The following is a 25148-nucleotide window of genomic DNA, read 5'->3' as shown; positions in this document are numbered from 1 at the left end:
TACTCACCTGAGACCAAGATGACAAGGAAATGTAGCAGTTGCTGTAAAAAGCTGGACTACAGTCTTGCATAGCACAACAAAGAGGGTCTGACTGACCAGCATTGCCTGGGGAACAGGTCTATGGAGTCTGGAAGGTTGGTAAACCCTTGAATTCTAGACTTTAAGGCTATACAAAAATTCCCAAAACATTTAGTATACCAGCTCTGATGCAAGTTAATCCATGTTGTCCAACTGGTTGAATGCCACTTGTTTTGGTGCTCTTCCTCATCAAATACCTGGCTAGCATTTCAAACATTTGCTTTTCTGTCTACCCTTGGATGGTTTTCATTAACAATGATGAACGACTCTCATTTATTGATATGCATTCCATGAAAAGCAAGCCTCGTCAGGAAGTTGTTTAATGTTAGAAGAATGTACTTCATTCTATCACTACAGCAGGTCTTTAGTTGTCAATTTAAAATGGAGACACAATTAGAAAGCATAAGGTTTTATTTTAATGAGATTTTATACATGTGATTTTCATTTTTGTGCAGATAAAATGTGGTATTATTAAGATCACTGCCACTCTGACATCTTGCATTGTTAAATTCCAAGTGGAGAATGGTTAACCATCAGTAGTCTTGACCATGAATTCACTTTGCAAAAGAAAATATCGTCAAAGTTAAAAAAAAAAAAAGCAGCAGGTAGAAGGATAGTTTTAATTTTCACTTTTACTATTAGGAGGAAAAACAAAAATTGCAGCAATGCATCTGCTCATCTTCTTCACTTGCATTATATCAATAGGGATTTCAAATTAGATATTATCATTGGCACTAGCCTACAAGTAGAACAACAGAACGAGGAAAAGAGAGGCATTAGGGTTATTAATCTTTGATGAGGTATAGAAATAAGATGAATATTTGCCATGTGCAGTGATATTAAACTGTAATCTCGAGCAGGGTTCCACCCTGATATTGGGGTTGGGTAAATCTTCCTTGTCGGGACCCATCCTATGCAATGTTGGATATGTCCCAGTACCCTGAGCCTGTTGCTGGTATCATCATTGCTGTCCTGACAACCAAAAGTATCTCCACACATTGCCAAATATTTCATGATAGACAGTATGCTTCAGAATACCACATATCTACCCAAAAGATGCCAACAAAGGGTAACCACCAAAACTGACCCAAAGGAGAAGAGACTCTCATAAATGCAGTGGGCTTTGGGTGACAGCTGTGATATTTTTACTTTTCAGCACAATTGTCAGATACTGGTAACAGGGAGGATTTGCTCAAAATCACACAAGTGGATCTGTCAGGACTGGAATTTGATTATCTTCTATTTGCATACTGCCCTATCACCTAACAAAAGACAACTCATTATCTGCCCTGCTTGTATATAAATTTTAATTATATAGAAAATGCAGTGTTTTCATTGTGTTTTCTCATGAAAATAAATGATGGTTTTGCAAAGAAAGAGGACCAAACTCAATCTGAGCAGTTATCTATTCCTTCTGGCTGGTAAACAGTGGTATTCTAGTTATGCAATTTTATGTTTTCTGTGTCAAAGGATTATGGTACCTGTGTTATTTATAAATGTTCAAAGAATAAAACACAAAAGTACATCATGTTCACTATGACCCCACAGAACCCAATTCTATTGCTTATGGTCCAATTCTGACTCAAATAATTCACTGATTTTGTGACCTTGCCTAAAACCTTCCTCTAAGTAACTTCCCTAAGCATGCACTTTAATATTTGAGGGAGGAAAAGGAGGTCATAGAGCCTACTTTATTGAAGTTCCTTAGAGAGGAAATGGATGGTGCATTTAGATTAAGCATAATTTCCTGTGTGTAGAAAGCATTAGCTACATAAAAGTGTAGTTTCTGTGGATATGAATATTAGTAACATTATTAACAAATTGATGTTTTTCAAAAAAGGCTAATGTGTTTATAGAGATTACATTTCTTTGTAAATCACACAACAAAAAGTCAAAAACTTAAGTGAAATGTTGAAAAATTACATGTGTTAAAGAGTAGAGGATCAGAAGTTCAAGGTCATCCTCAGGTAAATAGTGAGTTTGAGGTCAGCATGAGCTTCTTAAATAAATAAACATACAAGTAAAAAAATTAAAAAATAAATACCAAGTGAGAAATAAAGGTGTGTTAGTTAACAGAGAGGTTTCTCATCCATTCTAGGACTAAAAAAGAATATGTGGGAATAAGCAAGAAGCTTGAGCCTAAGAAAATGACATCAAACTGTGAAAACATGTACAAAATTTGTACAACTTGAAAGTAGAGATTGTTAAAGAAGATCATTTTTAAAAATTTTTATGTATTTTTTATTAACATCTTCCATAATTGTAAACAATATCCAATGGTAATTCCCTCCCTCCCCTCACTTTTCCCTTTGAAACTCCACTCTCCATGATATCCCCTCCCCCTATCCGTCAGTCTCTGTTTTATTTTGATGCCATCATCTTTTCCTCCTATTATGATGGTCTTGTGTAGGTAGTGTCAGTCACTGTGAGGACATGGATGTCCAGGCCATTTTGTGTCTGGAGAAACACGTTGTAAGGAGTCCTACCCTTCCTTTGGCCCTTAATTCTTTCTGTCACCTCTTCTGCAATGGATCCTGAGCCTTGGAAGGTGTGATAGAGATATTTCAGTGCTGAGCACTCCTCTGTCACTCTGTCATTTCTTCTCAGCAACATGGTATCTTCTAAGTCATCCCAAGGTCACTTCAATTTGAAAAGAGAAGGTTTTCTAGCCTAAAGTGAGAGTAGCATTAATATATGGGTATGACTATTTAAAGAAGTGCTTACTGGACAGTTTGGTGAGCATAGTACATACATTTAACCAGATAGCAACAGACTTTATACCCCTGGGGCTCATGACTAGCCCTGTTGTAGGTTTTTTGTATAAGGGGTGTATTCCCTCCCATGAAACAGGCCTTCAGCCAAATTAGAGGGCAGCTGGTTTCCACCATAAGAGACATACCACTATTGTACCTGTTGGCTCACTTGGCCTGGCCAAGTTTAAAACTTTCAGTGTTCACTGTTGAGTATCTTCACTGGTGATTTTTCTCTCCCCCATTGAACTGCAGGCAGCATGGCTTTTTCAAGCTTTCTGTTAGCTGGTCTACATGGAGGAGGTTTTCAGCTCAGCTCCAACAGGATTTCTCAGTTACCTTAAAGCCCAAGTATGTGGAATCTTCAATAATAGTTCCTTGCCATCTATTCCTGGTGTTAAACGGATGTCCTCAGCAATGGCCTGTAATGTTTTGGGGGTATCAGGAACCTCCCTGGCCAACAACTCTCTGGAAGATATCCCATCCCTGTCACTGAAAATTTTCTAGTAACAATCTATGGCTTCTCAGTGTTCCATTGTCCAAAAAAGTAGGTTTCCATGTAATTTATTTATATCGTCTTAGATTTTGATTAGCCCTCCCTCCACCTTTTCTTTACTCAGTCTCTTCTCCTGACCTCGCTGTGATGGTTTGTGTCAGGTGCCCCCGTAAACTTAGGTGTTCTGAATGCTAGGTTCCCCAGCTGATGGCAATTGGAAATCAATGCTTCCTGGATGCAGTGTATTGTTGGAGGCAGGCTTATGGGTGTTAAAGCCAGTTCCCCATGCCAGTTATTGGCACACTCTCCTGTTGTCCTGTTGCTATGTTCCATTTTATGTTGGTCAGGGGTTGATGTCCACCCTCTGCTCATGTTGTCATTTTTCCTGCCATCGTGGAATTCTCCCCTCGAGTCTGTAAGCCAAAATAAACCCCCCCTTTTTTCCCCACAAGCTGCTCTTAGTTAGGTGATTTCTACCAGCAATGAGGACCTGATGGTAGCACTCACTTAGCACTTTCACCTCATTAATCTGTTCTTACACTTACATATATATAATAACATCCAATTAAGTAACCTCACCATTTCTATTCCCTTTATATCTCCTTTCTAGCTTATGGACCTCTGCTACTAAGTTTTATTCCTGCTCACATAGTCGTCCAATCAAAGTACACAATTTGGTTACCTTACTTATTAAAATTTGTGAGCATCTACTTGAGAATTCATGGCTGTTGATTTTTTTTGCCAAACATAGTCCCTGTATTTTCAAGGTGATTCCTTAGCAGATCATGAATAGGATTTGACCCTTTATTACAAGCTGGTAAAGGCTAGGATCCACATATGAGAGATAACTTGTGATGTTTGGCTTTCTGGGCCTGGGAGATCATTTTAATTGGATGATGAAAGGAGACAAGTTCACACACATCTGTGTGAATGGGAAAAGCATAATATAGTCTACATTTTAAAAACTTCTATGTTCAATAATTCCTATGGCCCAATCAATGTTCTTCTCCCTGGTTCCAGCCTTCTCCATGTGGACTTGGCAATGCAACTCAAATATATTACAAATTTCTTGATGCATTTGCCCTCACCCACTCCAGAATCATCCCTACATTGAGATCCCAAACTATTAATAAATCCAATTAAAATATTCCAACATGTATTCTACACAGGAAAGAGATCAAATGTTTCAACCCTTCTTGTGAATGTTCTGAGATGAGGAATTAAACAATAGGGAAGAAGGCTCAGGAACAGCACTGACTTGCAGACTTTGGAATCAATTCAAAATGTTACTATAGCCCCAAGCTATTTCAAGTAAATAAAAGAGACAGTATTGTTGATTTGATTTGGTTTGCTGGTGCAGTACAGGTGGGACTATCAAAGTTAACAATTTGGTTACCTTACTTATTAAAATTTGTGGGAATCCACTTCAGAATTCTTGGCTGTTGATTTTTTTTTTTTTTTTTGCCAAACATAGTCCCTGTATTTTTAGTGTGATTCCTTAGCAGATCATGAATAGGATTTGACCCTTTCTTACAAGCTGGTAAAATAGTAAACTGCATTCATACATACAGCAAGGAATGATACATTATTTAATATTCTTGTTATAAATATAAAGTTGTTACCATAGTTGTTGTTGTTATTATTATTATTATTATTATTATTATTATTATTATTATCTTGTTTTTTTGATGTAGGGTCTCACTGTAGCCCAGGCTGACCTGGAATTCACTGTGGAGTCTCAGGGTGGCCTCAAACTCATGGCGATCCTCCTACCACCCAACTGCTAGGATTAAAGGCGTGCGCCACCACACCCAGCTTTGTTACCATAGTTTTGAAATGAGCTACTCAAGTCCTGCTGTTCTCTACACAGAAAGTCATAATTCCTTGCAGAATTTAACAAGTCCTCAGTGTCATCTGGTTGCTTACTGCCCTGATAATTTCTCATGTGGAAACAGATGAATCCATTACTGCTTGTAAGGAAGATAAGATATAACAGAAATACCACTAAGTTTGAAAGAAAATGAACCTAATTCAACTGACTATGGCTACATTTTACATCTATACAATAGAGACAAAACTATCTGACTTGCCTGCCTTCCTCTGAGAGTCATGTTGTGAACCACATCTGAACATATGAGGATTGCTTAGTGCAGTAGGAAATATGATGCAAAGGTGAGATATTGTTGGGTAGGGGACAAGGCATCACACTGTCTATTATGAGAGCTTAGTCATGCCTGAACATGACCAACAGACGTTGCAGCAATCCTCTCAGTATGTTGCTTGCATGAGAGACAGTGTTTGTGGGAATTGAAGTCATAAAAAAAGGAAAGTCTGGCTCACAGTATGCTAGAAAGGAGATATAAACAGAATAGAAGGGGAGGGGGGAATTAATAGTATGGTATTGTATATATATATATATAAGTAGAAGAACAAATTATTGGGGGTGAAAATGCATAAGTGAGGTCAAGGAAAGAAATTGAGTAAAGAAAAGATGGAGGGAGGGCTAATCAAAAACTAAGAGGATATAAATAAGTCATATGGAAACCTACTTTCTTGGACAATGGAACATTTAAGAGCCATAGATCGTTACTAGAAAATTTTCAGTGCCAGGAATAGGATACCTTCCAGTGAGTTGTTGGTCAGGGAGGTCCACGATGCCCCCAAAACATTACAGGCCATTACCAAAGCCCTTAGTTTCCCACCTGGAATAGATGATAAGATCCTACTACTGAAGACTCAACATACTTGGGCTGCAAAGTCACTGAGAAATACTGTCAGAGCTGAGCTGGAAACTTCCTTCATGTAGACCAGCTGACAGAAAGCTGGAAAAAGCTATGCTGCATGCAGTTCAATAGAAAAGAAAGAAATCACCAGTGAAGATACTCAACATTGGACACTGCAAGCCTTTATATTTGACCAGCCAGACCAAATGAGCCAAGGGTCCAATAGTGACACATCTGTTATAGTGGAGACTAACTGCCTTCTAATTGAACTGGAGGTATGATCCATTGGAGGGAGTACATCTCTGGTATGGAAAACCTACAACAGGGGTAATCATGAGCCCTATGGGTGTAACGTCTGTTGCTGTCTGGCTAAATGTACATACTATGCTCACCCAGCTGCCCATTAAGCACTTCTCTTAATGTTAATATCCATATATTAATGCTACTCTCACTTTTGGTTAAAGAAGCTTCTCTTTTCAGATGGCAGTAACCTTGGGATGACTCAGAAGGCACCATGGTGCTGAGAAGAAGTGATAGAGGAGAGTTCAACTCTAAAATATCTCTATCACACCTTCCAAGGCTCAGGGTCCATTGTGAAAGAGGTGGCAGAAAGAATGTAAGGGCCAAAGGATGGGTAGGACTCCTTACAATGTGCTTCTCCAGACACAAAATGGCTTGGATATCCATGTCCTCACAGTGCCTGACACAACCTGCACAAGACTATCATAATAGGTGGAGAAGATCATGACATCAAAATAAAAGAGAGACTAAAAGGAGAGGGGATATGAGGGAGAGTAGAGTTTCAAAGATGAAAGCAAGGGGAAGGAGTGAATTGCAATGGGATATTGTTTACAATCATGGAAGTTGTCAATAAAAATGAATTTTTAAAAAGCAAAACAAAATCATAGTATTTTGAAAATTAAATGATTGGCCGGGCATGGTTGCACATGCCTTTAATCCCAGCATTTGGCAGGCAGAGGTAGGAGGACTGCCATGAGTTCAGTGTCGCTCTGAGACTACATAATGAATTCCATGGCAGCCTGGACTAGAGTGAAATGCTACCTTGAGAAAAAGAAAGAAAGAAGGAAATGAAATGATTGATAAGAGCTTTCATTGTTTGTCGTTTGTCCCAACATCTTTGATTTCATGTAGGCATACCATAAATAATGGTTGGAGAGGCACTCCATTCTGAAAGAAGATCCCTTCCCTTGCTTTTCCAGCTTCTAGGGGTCACTTAATGTTGCATTGTCACGGCCTCTTCCCCTTTGTCATTCCCACCTCTACATGTGCATTCACATTTCCTTTTGTAACCCTAACCCTCCTGTTTTCTCCTTAGAAAACTCTCCAATATAATTGTATCGGGCCCACACGAATACTAAAATTAGATCTTCCCATTTGAAGATATTGAAACTGCAAAGTCCCAATGTTAGAAAAGACCATATGTTCACAGGTACTGCATGTTAGAGTAAGGATATCTTTCTAAGGACATTATTTGCCTTCTAGGGATCACCATGTGGAAATGTGACCCTACTAGAATGTTATGAGCTATATAAATGTTGAGAACATTTTAAAGGAGGAAAAAGAGAGTATTTATTAATTTCTGCACATACACCATTTTTCAAACATGTGAACACCAAAGCATCTTATGTTCTCATTTAGAATAGTAAAAGTAGTAAAACCAACCAAAAGCAGAAGACATGTTGCTGAAAACCACAGAAACCATACTGGGAATAGGCACATGAGCCTAAGAGACAGAGACTCTGTTTATATGAAGATTAAATTGTTAGTGAAAGTTGAGAAATGATAAACACAAAAAACTGGGATACACTGCAAGTTTGAACCCAGTAGAAGGTACTAGTAATTATAGACGAGATGCAATAGTAAAAGAGAAATGCTAACATAAACATCTAAGACATCAATGGCCCCACACAAGATATAGGAATCATTGTGGAACCCAAATCTCCCCTGATGATGGAGCCTTGTGAAATGGGAGACACAAAAGAACACGAACAGAAGTGGGTTAAGTATTCTGCTACTAAAGAAAAAGCAAAAGCAAATAACACTCATTTGCAAAGATGGTTGAATACTCTGCTAGTCAGGAACCTATACATCAAAATTGTAGGATCATTTTTTTCCCCACAAAAATTGGGGGAAAATATGTAGTCTTCAAAATTAATGGTGTGACAATGTTGATTAAAATGCCATCTCAGTCATTAACTCCCTTTACAGAGACATCAGTTTATCATAATGAGTCTGAAGAAAGGCAGATTTTTTTTTTTTTTGGTCATCGTTGAGGAAATTAAATGAAAATTTGCATTAGCTTTTCAGGGAAAATTCTTATATTTCTTAAAATCAAATATGTGTCATTATGTAACAGTGACTACAGACTTAAATATAAAGAGAAATTATAGAAATTTAGCATTGAAATTGATTTAGACAGCTCACTGGAGTACTACCTATGATAATGGAAAAATCATAGTCAATTTAAATGACTTTTCACAGAGAATTCATTAGACTATTGATACACTTAAAAGAGTCTATAATGAGAAGAAACAGGCGCATTTATATGCACTGACATATATGGGCATTCAAAAGTAATGGAAGTGAAAATACATTTAGTATAATATATGGTCAAAGTCTTTACAAAAATCTATATACATGAGGCTGGGGAGATTGCTCAGTGGCTTAAGGAACTTATATGTAAAGCCTGGGTTTCAATTCCCTAGTACTCAAGCAAAGTCACATGCAAAAAGTGGCACATGCATCTGAAGTTCATTTGCAGAAGCAGGAGGCTCTATCACACATGTTCTCTCTCTCTCTCTCTCTCTGTTTAAAACTGAATAAATAATTGTGGTGGTTTAAATAGAATAGATGGCCCCCAATATATTCTGTTGTTTATTTGTTTGTAGTTTGCATTCTGCAGCCACCTGGCTGGAGGCAATGTCACTGGGTGGATCTTTAGGTGTGGTGGTGGGTTTCAGATTTCAATCTAAATATATGCAAAGTGTGCCTAGCTGTAGTTCCTTAAGTGTGCTGTGCTGTGGCTTTTGACCTTTAGGCTTGTGCTTCTCTCTCTGTTCGGTCCTGTGAAAGCTGGCCAGTTTCTTCTGCCATTATGGAACTTCCCCTGGATCTGTAAACTTCAATAAATATCCCTTCCTCCAACTGTGTCTGGTCTGAAAGTTCATCTCAGTTAACCTGAATCTGTCTGCTACTATAATATTTTATAATAAATTAATACTCTTTAAAATCTATAGATCCTTATGTATTTATATATGTAGGAATCATTTTTGATTAGGATGAAAATTCATGGAGGGCATTGACTATAGCTTTATTATTTGACTATTTATAAAATAATGTCATGTTAATGTAGCATTTGAATAATTAATAAAAAAACCTATAAAATATTTGTTCAATGAAAACAATGAGAATACAAGAGTGTAGGTAGATGTATAGTTGTATATGTTTGTGAAAGTGTTGTCCTTTGGAAAGAGCCTGAATTTTCTTAATAATTTGCTATTTTCTTTGTGGATGTGAAAATTAGATATATTTCAAGCAAAAAGACAGGAGAACATCTTTGAAATGCAAAGCAATGGAACAAAGAAATACTTAACAGTATTATTCAACTGCAAGGTCAATGTAAATCAATGTTAAAATGAGATTTCCTGAAAAGCTATCTTCATCGTTAGCTGCATTGAAAAAGACATGGAATTTTGAACGAGGAGAGGAAGAGCCCCTTTCTTCTAGATGCTCACAGTACCCACCGTGTTATATGTTAGTGTCCATTATGTTCAAAACATGGTTGTTACAGGACTTGAAAGAATGCACTAAAGAACAGCAAAATGATTAGAATTATTTAACTAGGAAAAAAAGAACACCCAAGTGATATATGGTGTTTGACGTGAAACAGTTTAACACAATTACAAAGGGAACAAAAAGACTTATTCTGCGTGCATGTACAGGTGGGGAAATAATGACTGGCATGGCAAAAACATGGATATGTACATCACCATTCACCTGTGTGAGGAATTATTGTCCGGTTTGACAGTTGTGAATAATCCAAAAGTTTTGTGACTACTCCATGTGTAATGTGATTTTTAAGAAGTGAGGGACTATATGAATGTGATGTGTTCAATTGAACCTTAGTGAAAGAACTGGGAACCATTTGTACCTATGACACATTTCCACACCCAGATGCCCACACCAAAAGATGCCAATATCTCCTATCCATGTGCTCACATATGTTTTTGCCCTCCTTGTTAGAAAGAAGGAAGAGTCACAATGTAACCTTAGAACCCAAAGCTAATGTGGATGCAGCCTCTATCACGCTGGCTTCCTGATCGACCATTTGGAGGAGGGCTACCTCAGCAGCCTGCTGCTCACCCACACTGTGGTGGTGTGTACTCAGAATTCAACTCACAGCATCTGCTAAGTTTGGGTCATTGTAAATCTATTGTAATCTATCAATTTACTAGACATATTTAGAAACTTAGGAGATACATGTAGAGTTTACACTCAGATAATCTAACTAACAAGTAGTTCAGTAAAATTTGAATTTAGCTCATCTCATATTGCATCCAAGTCTTCTCCCCTATAGAATCAATCATTCCATACTACACAAATTCAGAATGAGAGGGGCAGAGATTTTGAGGCAACATAAAGAATTCTTTAATGCACAAAACCTTGCATTTCTTCAAGTAAGTGTATTCCATTTCTAGAGATGTGTAAAAGGGGACATTAGAGAAAGAAAACATCAGTCAAGTGTTGGAGGCAAGCGATTTACCATTTCTTGCAACTCAAGCTTCTATGTGTTGGTGCAGTGGAAGCGCTCAGATATTTATTACACAAACAATGCACACTCAGCAGTGGTTTGAGAGTCCTGCTGTCTCCTTAACAAGGTGTAATATTGATGCTAAGGAGCTGAGCCAGAGAAAAGTGAGGAAGAATTTTAACTAGAACACATTTCTACAGGGCTTTTTCATTTGCAAAGGTTTGTACGACAAGGGGCTTCATTACAAACATGTAGATGATTGTTCCAGTTCTTGGAGATCCACCTGCCTATGGTAAAGCTTCCACACACACACAAAAGTGAAATTACATCTTGTGAATCTCACTGGGATAGGACCAAGGCACCATGAGCAAAGGAGCAAATGTTTGAAGAGATCTGTGGTTGATAGAAGTGAGGCTGATAGTGGGATGGAAGCTGTAGAGGTTAGATGATGATTTCAAGTTTAATATGCTTGACTGTAATAATGTCAGTAGCCTTTCATTATGTATTCTGAGTTTAGTTTAAGCTGGGGAGATAGTAAATTTACCTGTGCCCACAACTTCTCCCATGCCCCCACACACAAGTTCAAAGATCACAGGGATTTTGTTCGTCTAACCCTCAATAATGATCCTAAAGTACTGGCAGTTATATGCCAAAGAGAAGCTATGAAATGCATCCTTAAAGTCAAAAGGTTGATGTTAGGCTGGAGAGTTGGTTTAGCAGTTAAGGTGCTTGTGTGAAAAGTCTAAGAACACAGGTTCAACTCCCTATAACCCATATAAGCCAGATGCACATGTTGGTACATGTATCTGGAGTTTGTTTGCAGTAGCTAGAGACCCTGACATGCTCACTCTCTCTCTCTCTCTCTCTCTCTTTCCCTCCCTCCCTCTTTTTCTAATAAATAAATAAAATTAAGAACAATTTTAAAAAATGGATGCACAATGTAGTAGTTTGAGAGAGAGTACATCTATGGAACTTTCACTATGGCATATTGGGATAGCTATTCTGGTATTATTGCTATTATTTAGGGGGAATAGACTTCTCTATCTTGGCTCTAGCTCATAAAGTTCTGACACAATGTATTCTTTCAACAAATGCCATAAATGTTCTCCATGTGCTAAGGAAACAATGGAAGACAGTAACTGAAACAAGCACTAAGTCTTATAGCATACACACTGCTGGATCAGTGACAAAGGAAATAAATGATGACTGTGTATAATTGAACTAGTACAAAGGAATTTATATCAGCATATCAAGAAAATTTTGGAATTCTAATCAGGAGATGCCCAGGGGACTTGGATTTTGAATGAGTTTTTGAAGGAGCAGAAGGAGGAGTTAGAAAGGTAGTGTGGCTGGAGCATAGCAAGAACTGAGAACAAATGAGACAAATGGAGCTAATCTGAACCTATAAGAGACACATGTGGCTAGAGCAGAGGGCAGCAGGGGGAAGGGAGTTGAGAGCATGACGCACATACACATAGGGATGAACATCTAGGGAGGCTGAAAGTATCAGGAAGAGCTCCAGCCAGAACTGAAGAGGATCCAATGCAGAAGGTTGACAAGGTCTGAATGATTGTTATAGAGATCATTCTAGTGACAAGTAGGTTTGGCAAAGTGGAAACAGTGACATCAGTTTCCAGTACCCACCTTAATACATATGCACTATGCATACTTACTTATGGGTTCACTTTCTGTGGTTTCAAATACCACATTAAAAACCCCATGAAAACATTACGTTGAAAATTTCAGAGAGACTTCATAGTTCAAAACACGTTACTTTCTTTCATCTATTTATTTTGATTTCCCGAGACAAAATCTCTCTTGCAGCTCACCTAGTGTGGTTTAGGGAGATTTTCGTAAGTTGAGGCTGGATAGCCTGGCCTACATTGTAAATTCCACACTAGGTGTCCTTAGAGTCTGTCATTTTCCTAGGAGGGGATGTTTCAATTCAGAGGAAATTGCCATACAATGGATGGTAGCCCTATACATATCATGAGATAGAATGATGGTCCAAAACATATGGGAACCATGAAGTTGCTCATATTTAAGAGGAAAAGGGATGAAATGAGTCATTGCCAGCAGAAGACAGAACCCCGTGGTTCATCATCGACACACACCACTCTAGTGTTCTGTAAGCTGTCAAGTACTTTCACAGCCCCTGATGAGAGGAGCTCTTTGGGACTTGGACTCTCTGGACCCATGCATGTAGCCTCTTTCAAGGGCAATGGTTATAGCAGTAGAATATTTGACTTGGTTGAAAGAATCTGGCGGAAGGACATTAGAATGAAAGAAATATACAAAAATAAACTCATTTCAAGAAAGAAAACACATGCTACAGGCAAAATACCTGCTTATTAGTGTGTGAAAAAGAACTCAGAGGCAGTTGCAATAGATTCCTACACCTTGTTAGCTGTGTTGTTTTAGTCATTTGTTTAACTTTCATTTCTGATATTTGCTTCATTACTGAGCTATTGAGTCTTGTGTGACTGTAGTATTAAGACAACCTTTGCAATTAGAATCAAACATTTTAGATTTACTTTATTATTATTATTATTCACAACCACTTAAAGGACCCAGACAGAAGATGGACCCTTTCTGGAAGTCTGGAGAGTTCCTAGGGTGATGAGGAAGGGAAACCCTGTGGCAAGCAACACTCCATGATGGAAGAACAATGCAGAACATGAAAGCTCTAGCTTGCTATTTTTGAGGTGTGAGTGAGTCATTATCTTTAGGGTATAACATATAACCCTATAGGTCAAAATGAGGTCAGAAATATATAATTCCTTCAAATTATGCTTTCAATACACTGTGAAGGCTTCATTGGATACTTAAAATTTAAAAGCAAAAACATAGCAACAGCTCCATCGTCTATATTTTAAATCTCAGTGGGATTTTATAGAGCTTCCCTGGGAGCAAAATCCATGTTTTTAAAGTTCAGCTTACATCTCGTGTTGAAAAATTGCAATGAACACAATAAAGGATTTTTTTTAATATAATGCTATATTAAACCAAAGGAGCAAGGAGCACAGTGTATTTCACAATGTTTGCTACAGTGTTTGATCATAGCCAGAGGGAACTAATGCATCTTTAAAAAGAAACTCTCAGGGCTCCCCACACAGCAAATTCAATCATTTGTTCACCTACCTGTCACATTTCTATTGTACACTTGCCATGTGCTGGGCTCATCTCAAGAAACTAAATAGACTCTTAAAATAATGGTCTGCCAGATGAAAACCTATTCCTTTGGAAAGTAAATATAAAGAAAGGAAAATTGTGAACTAGAATTTCCCAAGGTTCTTTCAGTATACTATTACTATGTTACATAGGTATGATTATTAATGGAGCTTTAAAGCAATAATACCAAAAAAAATGAGAGTGGAATATTTCTTCTGGGAAATTGCACAACCTTTTGTATTAGAACTATTGCTTAGGTGTTATCAGGAATGCTGCCCAAAATAATTTAGGCAAAAACAATAGCAATGAAAAGTCAGAGCATATGCTAGATACTGAATGGGGTGGTTCATGTCTGTACCCTAGCATTTCAGAGCCTGAGACAAAAATACCTTCAGATTGAGGCCAGCCTGCTCTACATAGTGAGTTTTTTTTTTCTTTGATTTGTATTTAATTATTTGAGCAAGAGATTCCAACTATGGTGCACATGCAAACAAACTCCAGACATATATGCCACTTTGTGGGACTGGCTTGAGTGGGTACTGAGGAATGGAATCCAAGCCAGCAAAGTACCTTTAGCCACTGAGCTGTCTCTCCTGCCACCTGAGATTCTTTCTTTCTTTCTTTCTTTTTTTTTCTTTTTTTTTTTTTTTTTTTGGTTTTTCGAGGTAGGGTCTCACTCTAGTCCAGGCTGACCTGGAATTCACTATGGAGTCTCAGGGTGGCCTCGAACTCATGGCAATCATCCTACCTCTGCCTCCCGAATGCTGGGATTAAAGGCGTGCACCACCACGCCCGGCTTGAGATTCTTTCTTAAGACAGGCACACATCTGAGAAGCACAGAAGTAAATGTAGATTCAGTGATATTTTCCTGCAAAATGCAATTTTATCTTTCACATATACACTTCAGTGTGTCTGCACTATTATTTTGTCCTGGTTTAACTGTTTCCCATGCTTCTGAGAATGCCTGATTCTGATTATCATAGCATATCAACACAGCAATGAGAAAAAAGCTACAGCTCTTCCTTCTCCCTGAGGCTGCTTCCTGAGCCCATCACCTCCACATAAATCCCAAGAAACCTGCTGATCTCCACCACAGGTATGAGTTCCTTTCTTAACTTTAGATCAATCACTAATCTCAAAAGGATACTAGTTAGGTCAAGGTTACTGTAGCTAAAAGTTCACAATGTAGTTTGACCTATAACTCTCCAGAATTTAGATTATTGATTCCTAAAAGAAATATTAGGGAAAAAAATAAAAGCTATATTAAGTCCACGATCCCCAAGGTTGCTGGTGGAGTTGAAATAACTGACACCCAATAGGTTATTGTTGTGCAGGCAAGCAATTGGTCCATGCAGATACTGTAATTATGTTGCCTAAAACATTCCATATCTTGGAAAATGTTGACCTTGTATGACTGTATTCAAAAGCAGTTTAAAATAGTTTAAAATAGATATGTGTCCTACTTAGATAACATTCTGATATTATGGGATTAAAATGTATATGTTGTATATGTTGAGCATTACGATAGGCAAATATACTACCATATTCAGTGTCACCATCTTTGACAGTATAAATACAGGCATTACTTGTTTCTAGTCTGGTAAAATTGTTTGCTATTATTTCATTGTAAAATGTGTAAAGTCAGAGAAAGAACAATTGTATTCTAAAATGTAAAAGGAGTTTAGATGGTCCTCAAAGGTCAGTGTTTCTACGATGCATTCCTTGCAACAGTTTTCTATGGAAGGAGAGCTGTTTCAATTTTCCCCAAGGCTGACTTGGATTATGTCCTCCTGACTTCTAATAAGAGCTCTAAGGAATCCTACGTCCAGTGTGATTCCTGTGTATTTCAGAACTTCCATGATAAGATGAAAGAAGGATTAGATTCATGTCTCACAAGTGGCTTTAGTAGGCTTTTCTACAATGTAGATTCTTCTTTTGAATTGTAAGACTTTTTTTTCCAAAACATTCTTCAAAGAATCCCTAAACCAAAAGCAAAGTTTTCAGCAAGATATACTGCCTATAATTTAAAAAAAAAAAAAAAAAAAAAACAGATGGAGAAAACAAAAAGAAAGATTCATGGTAGGCTACCACTGATTAAAGTTTAATATTTTTACAGGGGCTTGAAATTATCTTTTCAGGGAAAATAGATGTTAGAGACGATGGGATATAACTGTTTTCTTTTTTGACATGTTATATAAATTTTAAAATTTTCTTACTACCCTGTGATGCTTTGATATAGAGATTTCAAAGACATATGCCTACATTAGTGTTATATCAGCCCACTTTTATTTTATGAAAGAGATGACTACTACTAATGGAATTATTTTAGTTTTGGTTTTACAAATCTCATGTCTCTGAAATATTTATTTTTTTTATGATGTCACTGATATGGGTACTATAGGATACCAATACAAGATTAGTAAGATTTTGTGTTTATAAAAAGTTTTTCTGGTCAAGGAGAAGTATCTCTTAGAACAAAACACATTTTGAATGAGGATTTAGTATTCATCTCTGGAATCACGTTAAAAATAAATTTTCTGCACACAAACACCTTCTCATCAAGGTCTGCTTTCTGGAGGAATTCAGATTAATGTACGTGTCTTGGGGCAGGCAGACCTATTTTATGTGATTTTCCTTTACTTCACAGGAAGCAGCCAGACTCAGTGTTACTGACACTGAGATGTCTACCTAATTATTAAGAAATTCAGAGTTAATTAGGGAAGACTTAAACTAGAGCATATTAAACAGGTCCCTTGTACCTTGAAGATGAGGAAGCTCACAAGGATAAAGGGATAAACAAAAAGTTTTAGGAAAAGAGTGGGTGTGTAAATTACAACCCTACAGAAGTCCAAGACATGCAAAACTGTGTGGCTTAAATCATGCAGGAAGCCCAGCTGGATTCAAATCATGAGTTTCTGAAATAAGAAGGATAGAACTCTGAGTGCCAGAAAATGAGATGAAAAAACAAAATCTATACAAGTAAGAATTCAGCAAACAAAAAATATAAATAATTGGGCTGGAGAGATGGCTTAGCAGTTAAGTGCTTGCCTGTGAAGCCTAAGGACCCTGGTTCAAGGCTCGATTCCCCAGGACCCATGTTAGCCAGATGGACAAGGGGGCACAAGCATCTGGAGTTTGTTTGCAGTGGCTGGAGGCCCTGGTACGACCATTCTCTCTCTCTCTCTTTCTCTCTCTCTCTATCTCTCTCTCTCTCTCCCTCCCTCCCTCCCTCCCTCCTTCTCTCTGTCTATCACTCTCAAATAAATAAATAAATAAAAATAAACAAACAAAAAATTTTAAAAAATATATATGAATAACGATGAATTGTATAGAAACCAGACAGTGGGCTAGGAAAGTTAATGGTAATAGAATAGAATTTTTTTTTTTTTTTCGAGGTAGGGTCTCACTCTGGTCCAGGCTGACCTGGAATTAACTGTGTAGTCTCAGGGTGGCCTTGAACTCACGGCGATCCTCCTACCTCTGCCTCCTGAGTGCTGGGATTAAAGGCGTGCGCCACCACGCCCGGCTAGAATTGAAATTTTAAACAGAGCAAGCAAGAAAAAGATACTCCAAGGACTTGGCATTTAGGTAGAAACAAGAATTACAGAGAGCATGAACTATGCAAGTATCTGGAAGCCAACCATTCTGGACAGAGAGGGCATCAGGCTCATGGGCTCTGTGGCAAGGTAAGGTTCACTATACCTGGTAAGGAACAGTGATTTCAGTGGAAACAATGAGGGGACATAGTGTTCTCAGGACAGGCCTTGGGGGAAAGGTGAGGACAGAGGGGGATGGGCTTTGTAAGTCACTGGCAGAGTCTAAGCATGTCGAAAAAAATAGTAGATGATTTTGTGCAGAGGGACAATGTGAGACAGTCATGTTTTAGAAGATTGCTTGCCTAGTGGTTGGATACTGTATAAGAGAAAGAATGTGAAAGTGAAGCAGAAAGAGCAATTAGGAGAAACATTGGCTTAGGTGATAAATTATGGGAGCTTGGTACAGAATATTCACAGTGGAGATAGTGATAAATATTTTAAAGGTAGATTTGAGAGAACTTCCTGATAGACTACAGTGGGATATGAGGCAAAGAAAGACAATGTAACTACTAAATTACAAAGCCAACCAGTATGCTAAGTCACATTTCCATGACAACTTGTAAAATGTAAGGTATCAGCCTATCCATTAGGCAATTGAAGAACATGGACAGAGAGATTAGAAACTTGCTAATGTCTCATTTTCAGGCAATGTTGGGGTTTGAAGCCAGTCACTGCTCTCCAGAGGTATGATCCTAATCACATTATCCAGGAATACCTGTAAATATCAACTGACAATACAACAGGCAGTTATATAAACCAATAGGGAACTATGTATCCTCAAGACAACATGAAATACCTAAAACCATATGACAGTGTGAAAGTTCTGAAGGAAAAGGTTGGCACATTGAAGCTGTTAAGGATTATATATTTCAAGTTCTGTTGTCCAATATTGTCTCTGTTATGACTATTCAATCCCACCATTGCATTTTGCAATGTGGTATTATACTACTCTTTTTGACAAACACAGCCACTGGAGGATTATTTAGCTTCTGTTTCTATTTTCAAGACATATGGAATAGCCAATCTTAGAGAATGAAAGAGGTTAGGGATGAAAAGGAAGTTAAACTTTACCCATTTCTAACAGTGGAGGACACTGCAAAGAAAGAGCAAAGAGACCAAGGAAGAGAAAGGACAGAGGGAGGATGATAGCCTGAGGAAAACTGTACTGAGAAGAAAGAATACTGGTCACAAGAGGCCAAAAGCATGCAAGCAAAAAAGGAGTTCTAGAATGGGAGAAGTGAGAAGTAATTTAGTCCTTGTTTCAAATATCTTTATGTTTGTGAATGAGAAAGCTTAGGACAATGGCAAGATATGATTTGCGCAGTCATTTCAGGAATATAGGTTTTCTACAACACACACAAAAGCATGTACTTTTAGCTTGGAAGAGAACAAAATAATAAATTTCTAAGAATAGCATCAGCCTGAATGAGCCTTTGAATACATACTATGGCTCAATCAATACATCTGCTAAGTCTGCAAGTTTATGTGACTGAGCTATGAAGCTAAAAGTTGCCATGGTGTTCCCAAGGGCCTTGTTGTTCAAAAGGGCATGGGGACTTTCTTACTTAAGTAGAGTTTATTTATTCATGCTTATTTATTTATACTTGTGTTGTGATGGCACCTATGGCCCCCCACATGCTAAGCAAGTGCTCTATAACTATGATATATCTACAGCGTTCATAGAATTTTCTGACAAATGCTAGTCAAGTGCTATGGACTATTTTGTATAAGTTACTTCTATGGCTCCCTCTTTGAAGTCAGATTCTCAATGTGCTAGTATTTGGAAACAGGACCCTTAGGGGTTAATTAAGGTGAAGAGAGGCCAAGGTTTGATTCCTGCTGTCTTTGTTGGAGAGAGTAGAAGACCCAAAGGAGACTGTGCTAAGAACTGAATCAACCAGCCTTTCGATCTTAGGATTCTATCTTCGAAACTTGAGAGGAATAAATGTCTGTTATTTAAACAATCCATTCTATGGAACTTTGTTGCAGCCCAATATGACTAGACAAAACATGTCTGCTGAGAACACAGGAGAGGGAAACTTCATTTATGTATTAGGGACAATTTTCTGGACAAAAGGATACCTGCAGTGTACTATAAATTTAGTTCCTTGCAGTGGGTTATGTGCTTCCTACCCATTTCTTCACTGTGCACGCAGTTACCTCTGTGTCAGTGACTCCGTGTTTCCCCTTGTCTCCATAGTGCCTTTCCACACACTTCTTAAAGACACTCCAAATTTTCATGCCCCCAAACAACACAGAGTCCATTTCCAATGAAATCACAATATGCCAAGTGAAGTAAGGCATTGCTTCTATCACCCCAGTGATCAAATAAGTGAAGGATACATTGGGAATGACCAGGCAAAGAAAGAAGAATTTTGATACTAACATATAAAAGTTACCAGAATCAAAATGGAGTCATTAGAGTCAAATCAAAATGCATCATCAAGTAGAGCTATCTCACGCATATGCCTATGATGAAGCTATGCAAGGACTCCTCAGGACTGCAGAATTCTACATAAGCCAAGAGTATAAGGGCATGAATTTTATAAAGGCCATCTCCTCTAGCAAACTGACATAGCTCCCATATCATGCCCCCGTAACCAGTGGGGTTTTGCTGTTGTTGTTGTTGTTATTTCAAGATAGCTTCTTTGAACTATTTTTTTTCCTTAAAAAGTTTTATTTCCTCGGTCAATTTGGAGGAGCCTAAGGTATCCTTTAAGCATGTATTTCCCAGATTGCCATCTCCTTCCCAACTACATAATGCTTTGAGGGGTTTGTTTCTCTCATGCTCATTTTAGTTTGACAAGAACACAAACCTATCAAGCATCAGAATGCATATAGAAAATGACAGAGAGGGCCCTGGGAGATGGTTTAGCAGTTCAAAGTGCTTATTTACAAAGCCTACAGGCCTGTGTTCAATTTCCCAGCACATTATATCCATATAGCTATAAATATATCTACTTCTGTGTCTATATCCAGGCACAATATGGTGGCATGTGCCTAGCATTTGTTTTCAGTGCAAGAGACCCTGACACATACAAAAATGTGTATGTGAGCACATATAAATAAATATTTTTTTAAAGAAAGGAAAAAATAAAAGGTAGATCTGAATACCTGAAGAAGAAAGATGCATTTCAGAAATGTATGTGAGATATTTCTCTGTACCAGATTACACCCTAAGTGCATGACTGCTGCTAACTCCTTCTGTACTCATATCAACCTTTGCAGGTAAATAATATTACAGTTTCATTTTGATACAGGAGTTTTGAGGCTCCTTATATGCCAGTGCAGCAATAATTATTGTTTCCCTGATCCTTGTCTTATGAACTCAAAATATGAAATCCACAGCCCAGAGAATAAGATTCCAAAAGATTTTATGTTATAGCTAAAAGCTTTAGGACAGTGGAGGAGAAGGGGAGCTTAAGCCAAGAATATAAGATAAGGAAGCAAGGTGGAGCTCTTGCCCAGGGGGCTAAGAAAGGTTTTTAGAAGCCCTAGAGATGAAAACAGAGCTCTTGCCCAGAGAGGCAAGACTGGGTTTGAGAAGCCCACCTGGAGACTCAGTTCTGACTTAATCTATATATGTATAGAGAGAGAGTAGCTATGTGAAGAAGACTGAGTCTACAGGTTTGTTGATGTTACTGTTTCTTCATTTGTTTCTGTGATCCATATGGATGGGTGACTGGCTTAGCTACTGTACTCCTAATGTCAGGAGTATGGGGTCAGGAATTTTGGAGAGAGGCAATCTTCTCAGAATGTCAATTCTATTTTTTTTTTATTTTTATTAACATTTTCCATGATTATAAAAAAATATCCCATGGTGATACCCTTCTCCCCCCCCCCACCACACTTTCCCCTTTGAGATTCCATTCTCCATCATATTACCTCCCCATCTCAATCATTGTACTTACATATACAATACCAACCTATTAAGTAACCTCCTCCCTTCTTTTCTCTTCCCTTTATATCTCCTTTTTAAGAATGTTAATTCTTTAGGAAGGGAATTCGAAGACTCTCTAAGGGGCACAGATAAGGAAAAGCCAGACCTTCTGACATTTTTGACCTGTAGTGAAATGGAAAGACCTGTATTTCTCCTATAGGACCAAGGACAATACTTGCACTTAACCAAGAGAAAGTTATTTACTTTAGCATCCAGCACCTCTAAGCTGTCTAGCCAGTTTCTGCCTCCTATCCATGTCAAAAAGAAGAAACTGAGGGGCAGAAATGTTGAGAACCTTGTTCTGGGCTACAGAAGCAGGGAGGAGCGAGCAAACACAAGTGCCTCCACAGAACCTGTGTGAAGGTAAGAACAAGAGAGAGAGAGATATAGAGAGAAAACAAAGACCACACTGGACATATAGATTCAAATCTTAGCAAATAGCTTTCTGAAAGACATGCAATGGTAAAAAAAAAAAAAAAAAAAAAAAAAAAAAAAACAGTTTAAGGAGGGCTATATCACTGGAGAGTTTTTTGTTTTAGTTGGGAGATCCCGGGAAGCAAAACATTAAAAGTGAAGACACAAATTTTAAAAACACTTGAAAGGTAAAACTGTCAGGGCATCATGCTATGCCAGCAGAGGCTGAAAATGTAGAAATAATATGAATCAAGGACGATAGTTTAGGCCACTGGATAAAGGGATGGTGAGAGTTTTAACAGAATCCAGGAAGAAAAAGTGAAAGGAAAGAGGATGGGTTTAGATGTGTCTATGTTAATTTAAGTTGCCTTGGGGCATTCACATGCAGATAACTGAAAGATAGGAATATAGAAGTCTGAGACCTTAGGAAGAGGTCTCTCCTAGGTTTAAAAAGCTGAGATCCATCAGCATGTAGTTAACACATGAGCTCAATGAGATTATTATTGTCAAATTTATGTGCATGAATATTACTGTTGGTGTGCATACCACTTTAGAAGGCTAATTATTAAAAATGCCTTCCACTGGGGCCTTCTGAGCTGAATCTGTGAAACATAGTATAAGGTATCAAGCTAGCTCTCTGAGTTTTAGCCTCTGAATATGTCCCCAGAAACCTCAATAAGAGATAAATCACATAGGTGTCTATAATCAATACAAAATGTGCCCATAACCAATACAAAAAATAAAACAAAAATAAAAGACAATGAATAAAAATAAAAGATCTCCCTTGCCAAACATAAATGATGCCCAAGAATCAGTTGGATTCTAATGGTTTTCTAATACTCCTTTGTAGGAATTTATCGTCCACATATAGAATTAAGCTCCCTCATAGGGCCCTGGCTCTATATGTTTGCTTAGAACTGACAAAGCTTTGCATGTAGCATTAAGAAGTTTCCTACAAAAATAGAATTAACAAATGTTTGCAGTTGTGGAACACCTTTCAGGGCTTTGGGCTGAGAGCAGGCACATGCTATGTAGGAGGCTTCCCTGTTAGGGCTTTAACAACTTGTTAGCCCCATAGCTCATGAAAGTTCTGAATTTGAGTAAAAACAAAGCAATGTTTAAACCTTTCCCCATCTCTACCTCTTTTCTTGGCTATATTACAATGAAGTGTTCTAATCAGTTCTTGTTTAGTATGCAGTGGGAAAGATGCATGTGTACTAACAGAAAACAGGGTACTACATTAATGAGCTGTGAGAAGTCAGTTCCTGTAGGATGGAGCATATGACCTTCATCCACCAGCAAGTTGACTGAGGTAGATGAAGGGGCTGGTCATAATTACAGGTTTCCTATCTGGGGCTTAATACACTTTCACAACCATTGTTCTTGTAGTGACGGAACTTGGAGATTAGGGCTGAGTCAGTAAAAGCACAACAGCATCCATGTAAATACACCAGAGCTTGGGAAGTAGAAACTGGAGGATCTCTGGGTCAGTTTTGCTAGCTAGACTATCTGAATTCAACAAGAGATTCTGTCTCATTTGGGCGGAGAGTAATAGAGAAAGACACCTGGTTTCATCCTCTGACCTCTACATACATGGGCACCCACTGCACACCATACAAGAACACATGCAAAAAAGAGTAAGGGACATGGAGACTAGAAATGAAAAGGGGAGTGTGAGGTCTGCTACAGTGATGTTGGCATATAATTTGAGTTAATCCATTTATTAATTTAGGATCCTCCTAAGACCCAGTAAACTAGAACTGAATCACTTGGCAATTGCTACAGAGGAAACCAGCCACACAATGAGGACCTCAACATAGCCCTTATTGACTTTTATTGACCATGTAATTACAGGCTACCTGAGGCTCAGATTTGGCTTGATGGAAGCAGCTATAGTTCAGGTCCCTGTGCCCTTCACCCATCACATGAGCCAATGGGATAGTCTTTCCTTCTCATGTTTCCACCGAAACTGAAATATAAAAGCACAGAAGAGCCATAAGACACCTCGTGAGGTCTAGGCACTGATCACCCAGATAGTCATTGTGGCCTCATCCCATTGATTGATGTAAGTGAGATGGTCCAAATCGGAACCAGTGCAAAGTCATGTGGCAATTAGCATGCATCCCACAAGACGTGAAGAACTGGGACTGTTCACAAAATCTATCACACTTAGGACAACAGTTGAAATGCAAAGCTACTTTCTTAACTAGAAAGAGCAGATATTATCACTAATCAAAATTCAAAGAACTGTAATTGATAAGTTAACATACCTACCTGAACTTTGAGCCAATTTCTACTTTCAATTTTGAAAGTAAATTTTCTTTCATTATAATAATGCCTTGCATTTATATATTTTAAAATATAAAAGGTCCTTGGCATTAAGAATAAAATCCTTACATACTATTTTGGCAAGACAATACAAGGTTTTCAAAGGATTTACAAAGAAAATCTCTATATCTGCTATGCCTATTAAAAACTTATCCCACTAATCCTGCTTCCAAGGAAGCCTCACCTTTATTCTCATTTTTCCCATTGTTTTAAAGGGAGAAGACCAGTGACATGTTCTCCCCTCTCTAATCATGATAGAATGCTCTGCCCTTTGGGGGCTCTATATCATTGTGGAGACAGGCTCTTTTACCTGGATTTGAGTGGGTAACCGTCATTCAGAAGTCAGAGCATCCTCCGCAGCTTTTCCCTGTAAGCAGCTTGCTCTGTGGGCATAGCTCTCTGGAAAGGACAGAGTGTCGAAGGCAGAAGCAGATTTCGGATTTTGAATGGTAGCTGGAGAGTGGCAGCAACATTCATGTCAGCCCTATTCCTGCTTTGCTCGTCTAGCTTCTGAACACATTACATACCTTTTCTCTAAAGTAAGGATGCTAATAATAATCCAGTCAGAGAATTTCTTCATATCCAATTTTGTATATCCTTCCTGTTTGCTTAGGCTGCCTTTCTGAGGATGGGGCTGGGGGAAGGGCTGTGAGCAATCTAGCCACTTCACACCAGCCAGTTTTCTTTTGAGAATGGCATTGGAAGCCAGCCAACTTGCATTGTTATCCTGCTGTCAATTACAAATGTGCCAGACACCCAAAGCACTGGGGAGGAAGTGCAATTATTAGAAGGTGCCCAAGAGAATATGCCCAATGTCATCCCTGACTTGCCAGGTGACCTTTAGAAAATCAGATGTGTAAAAGAGGGATGATAAATTGTTC

General features: G+C 38.2%; 1 long non-coding RNA gene across 1 annotated transcript in view; it reads right to left on the bottom strand.

Moving 5' to 3' along the window:
* The window catches only part of LOC123454785, a 61494-nt gene extending 36594 nt beyond the window's left edge, over window positions 1-24900 (bottom strand). The window contains exons 1-2 of the long non-coding RNA XR_006633481.1: window positions 24578-24900; window positions 23799-23908 (exon numbers count right to left, since the gene is read on the bottom strand). This is a non-coding gene — a long non-coding RNA (uncharacterized LOC123454785). The remainder of the gene's footprint in view (window positions 1-23798; window positions 23909-24577) is intronic.
* Window positions 24901-25148: the final 248 nt, after the last annotated feature.

This window comes from Jaculus jaculus, chromosome 14 (assembly GCF_020740685.1).
Source record: "Jaculus jaculus isolate mJacJac1 chromosome 14, mJacJac1.mat.Y.cur, whole genome shotgun sequence".
Lineage (NCBI taxonomy): Eukaryota > Metazoa > Chordata > Mammalia > Rodentia > Dipodidae > Jaculus > Jaculus jaculus.
This window is presented reverse-complemented; position numbering and strand designations above follow the sequence as displayed.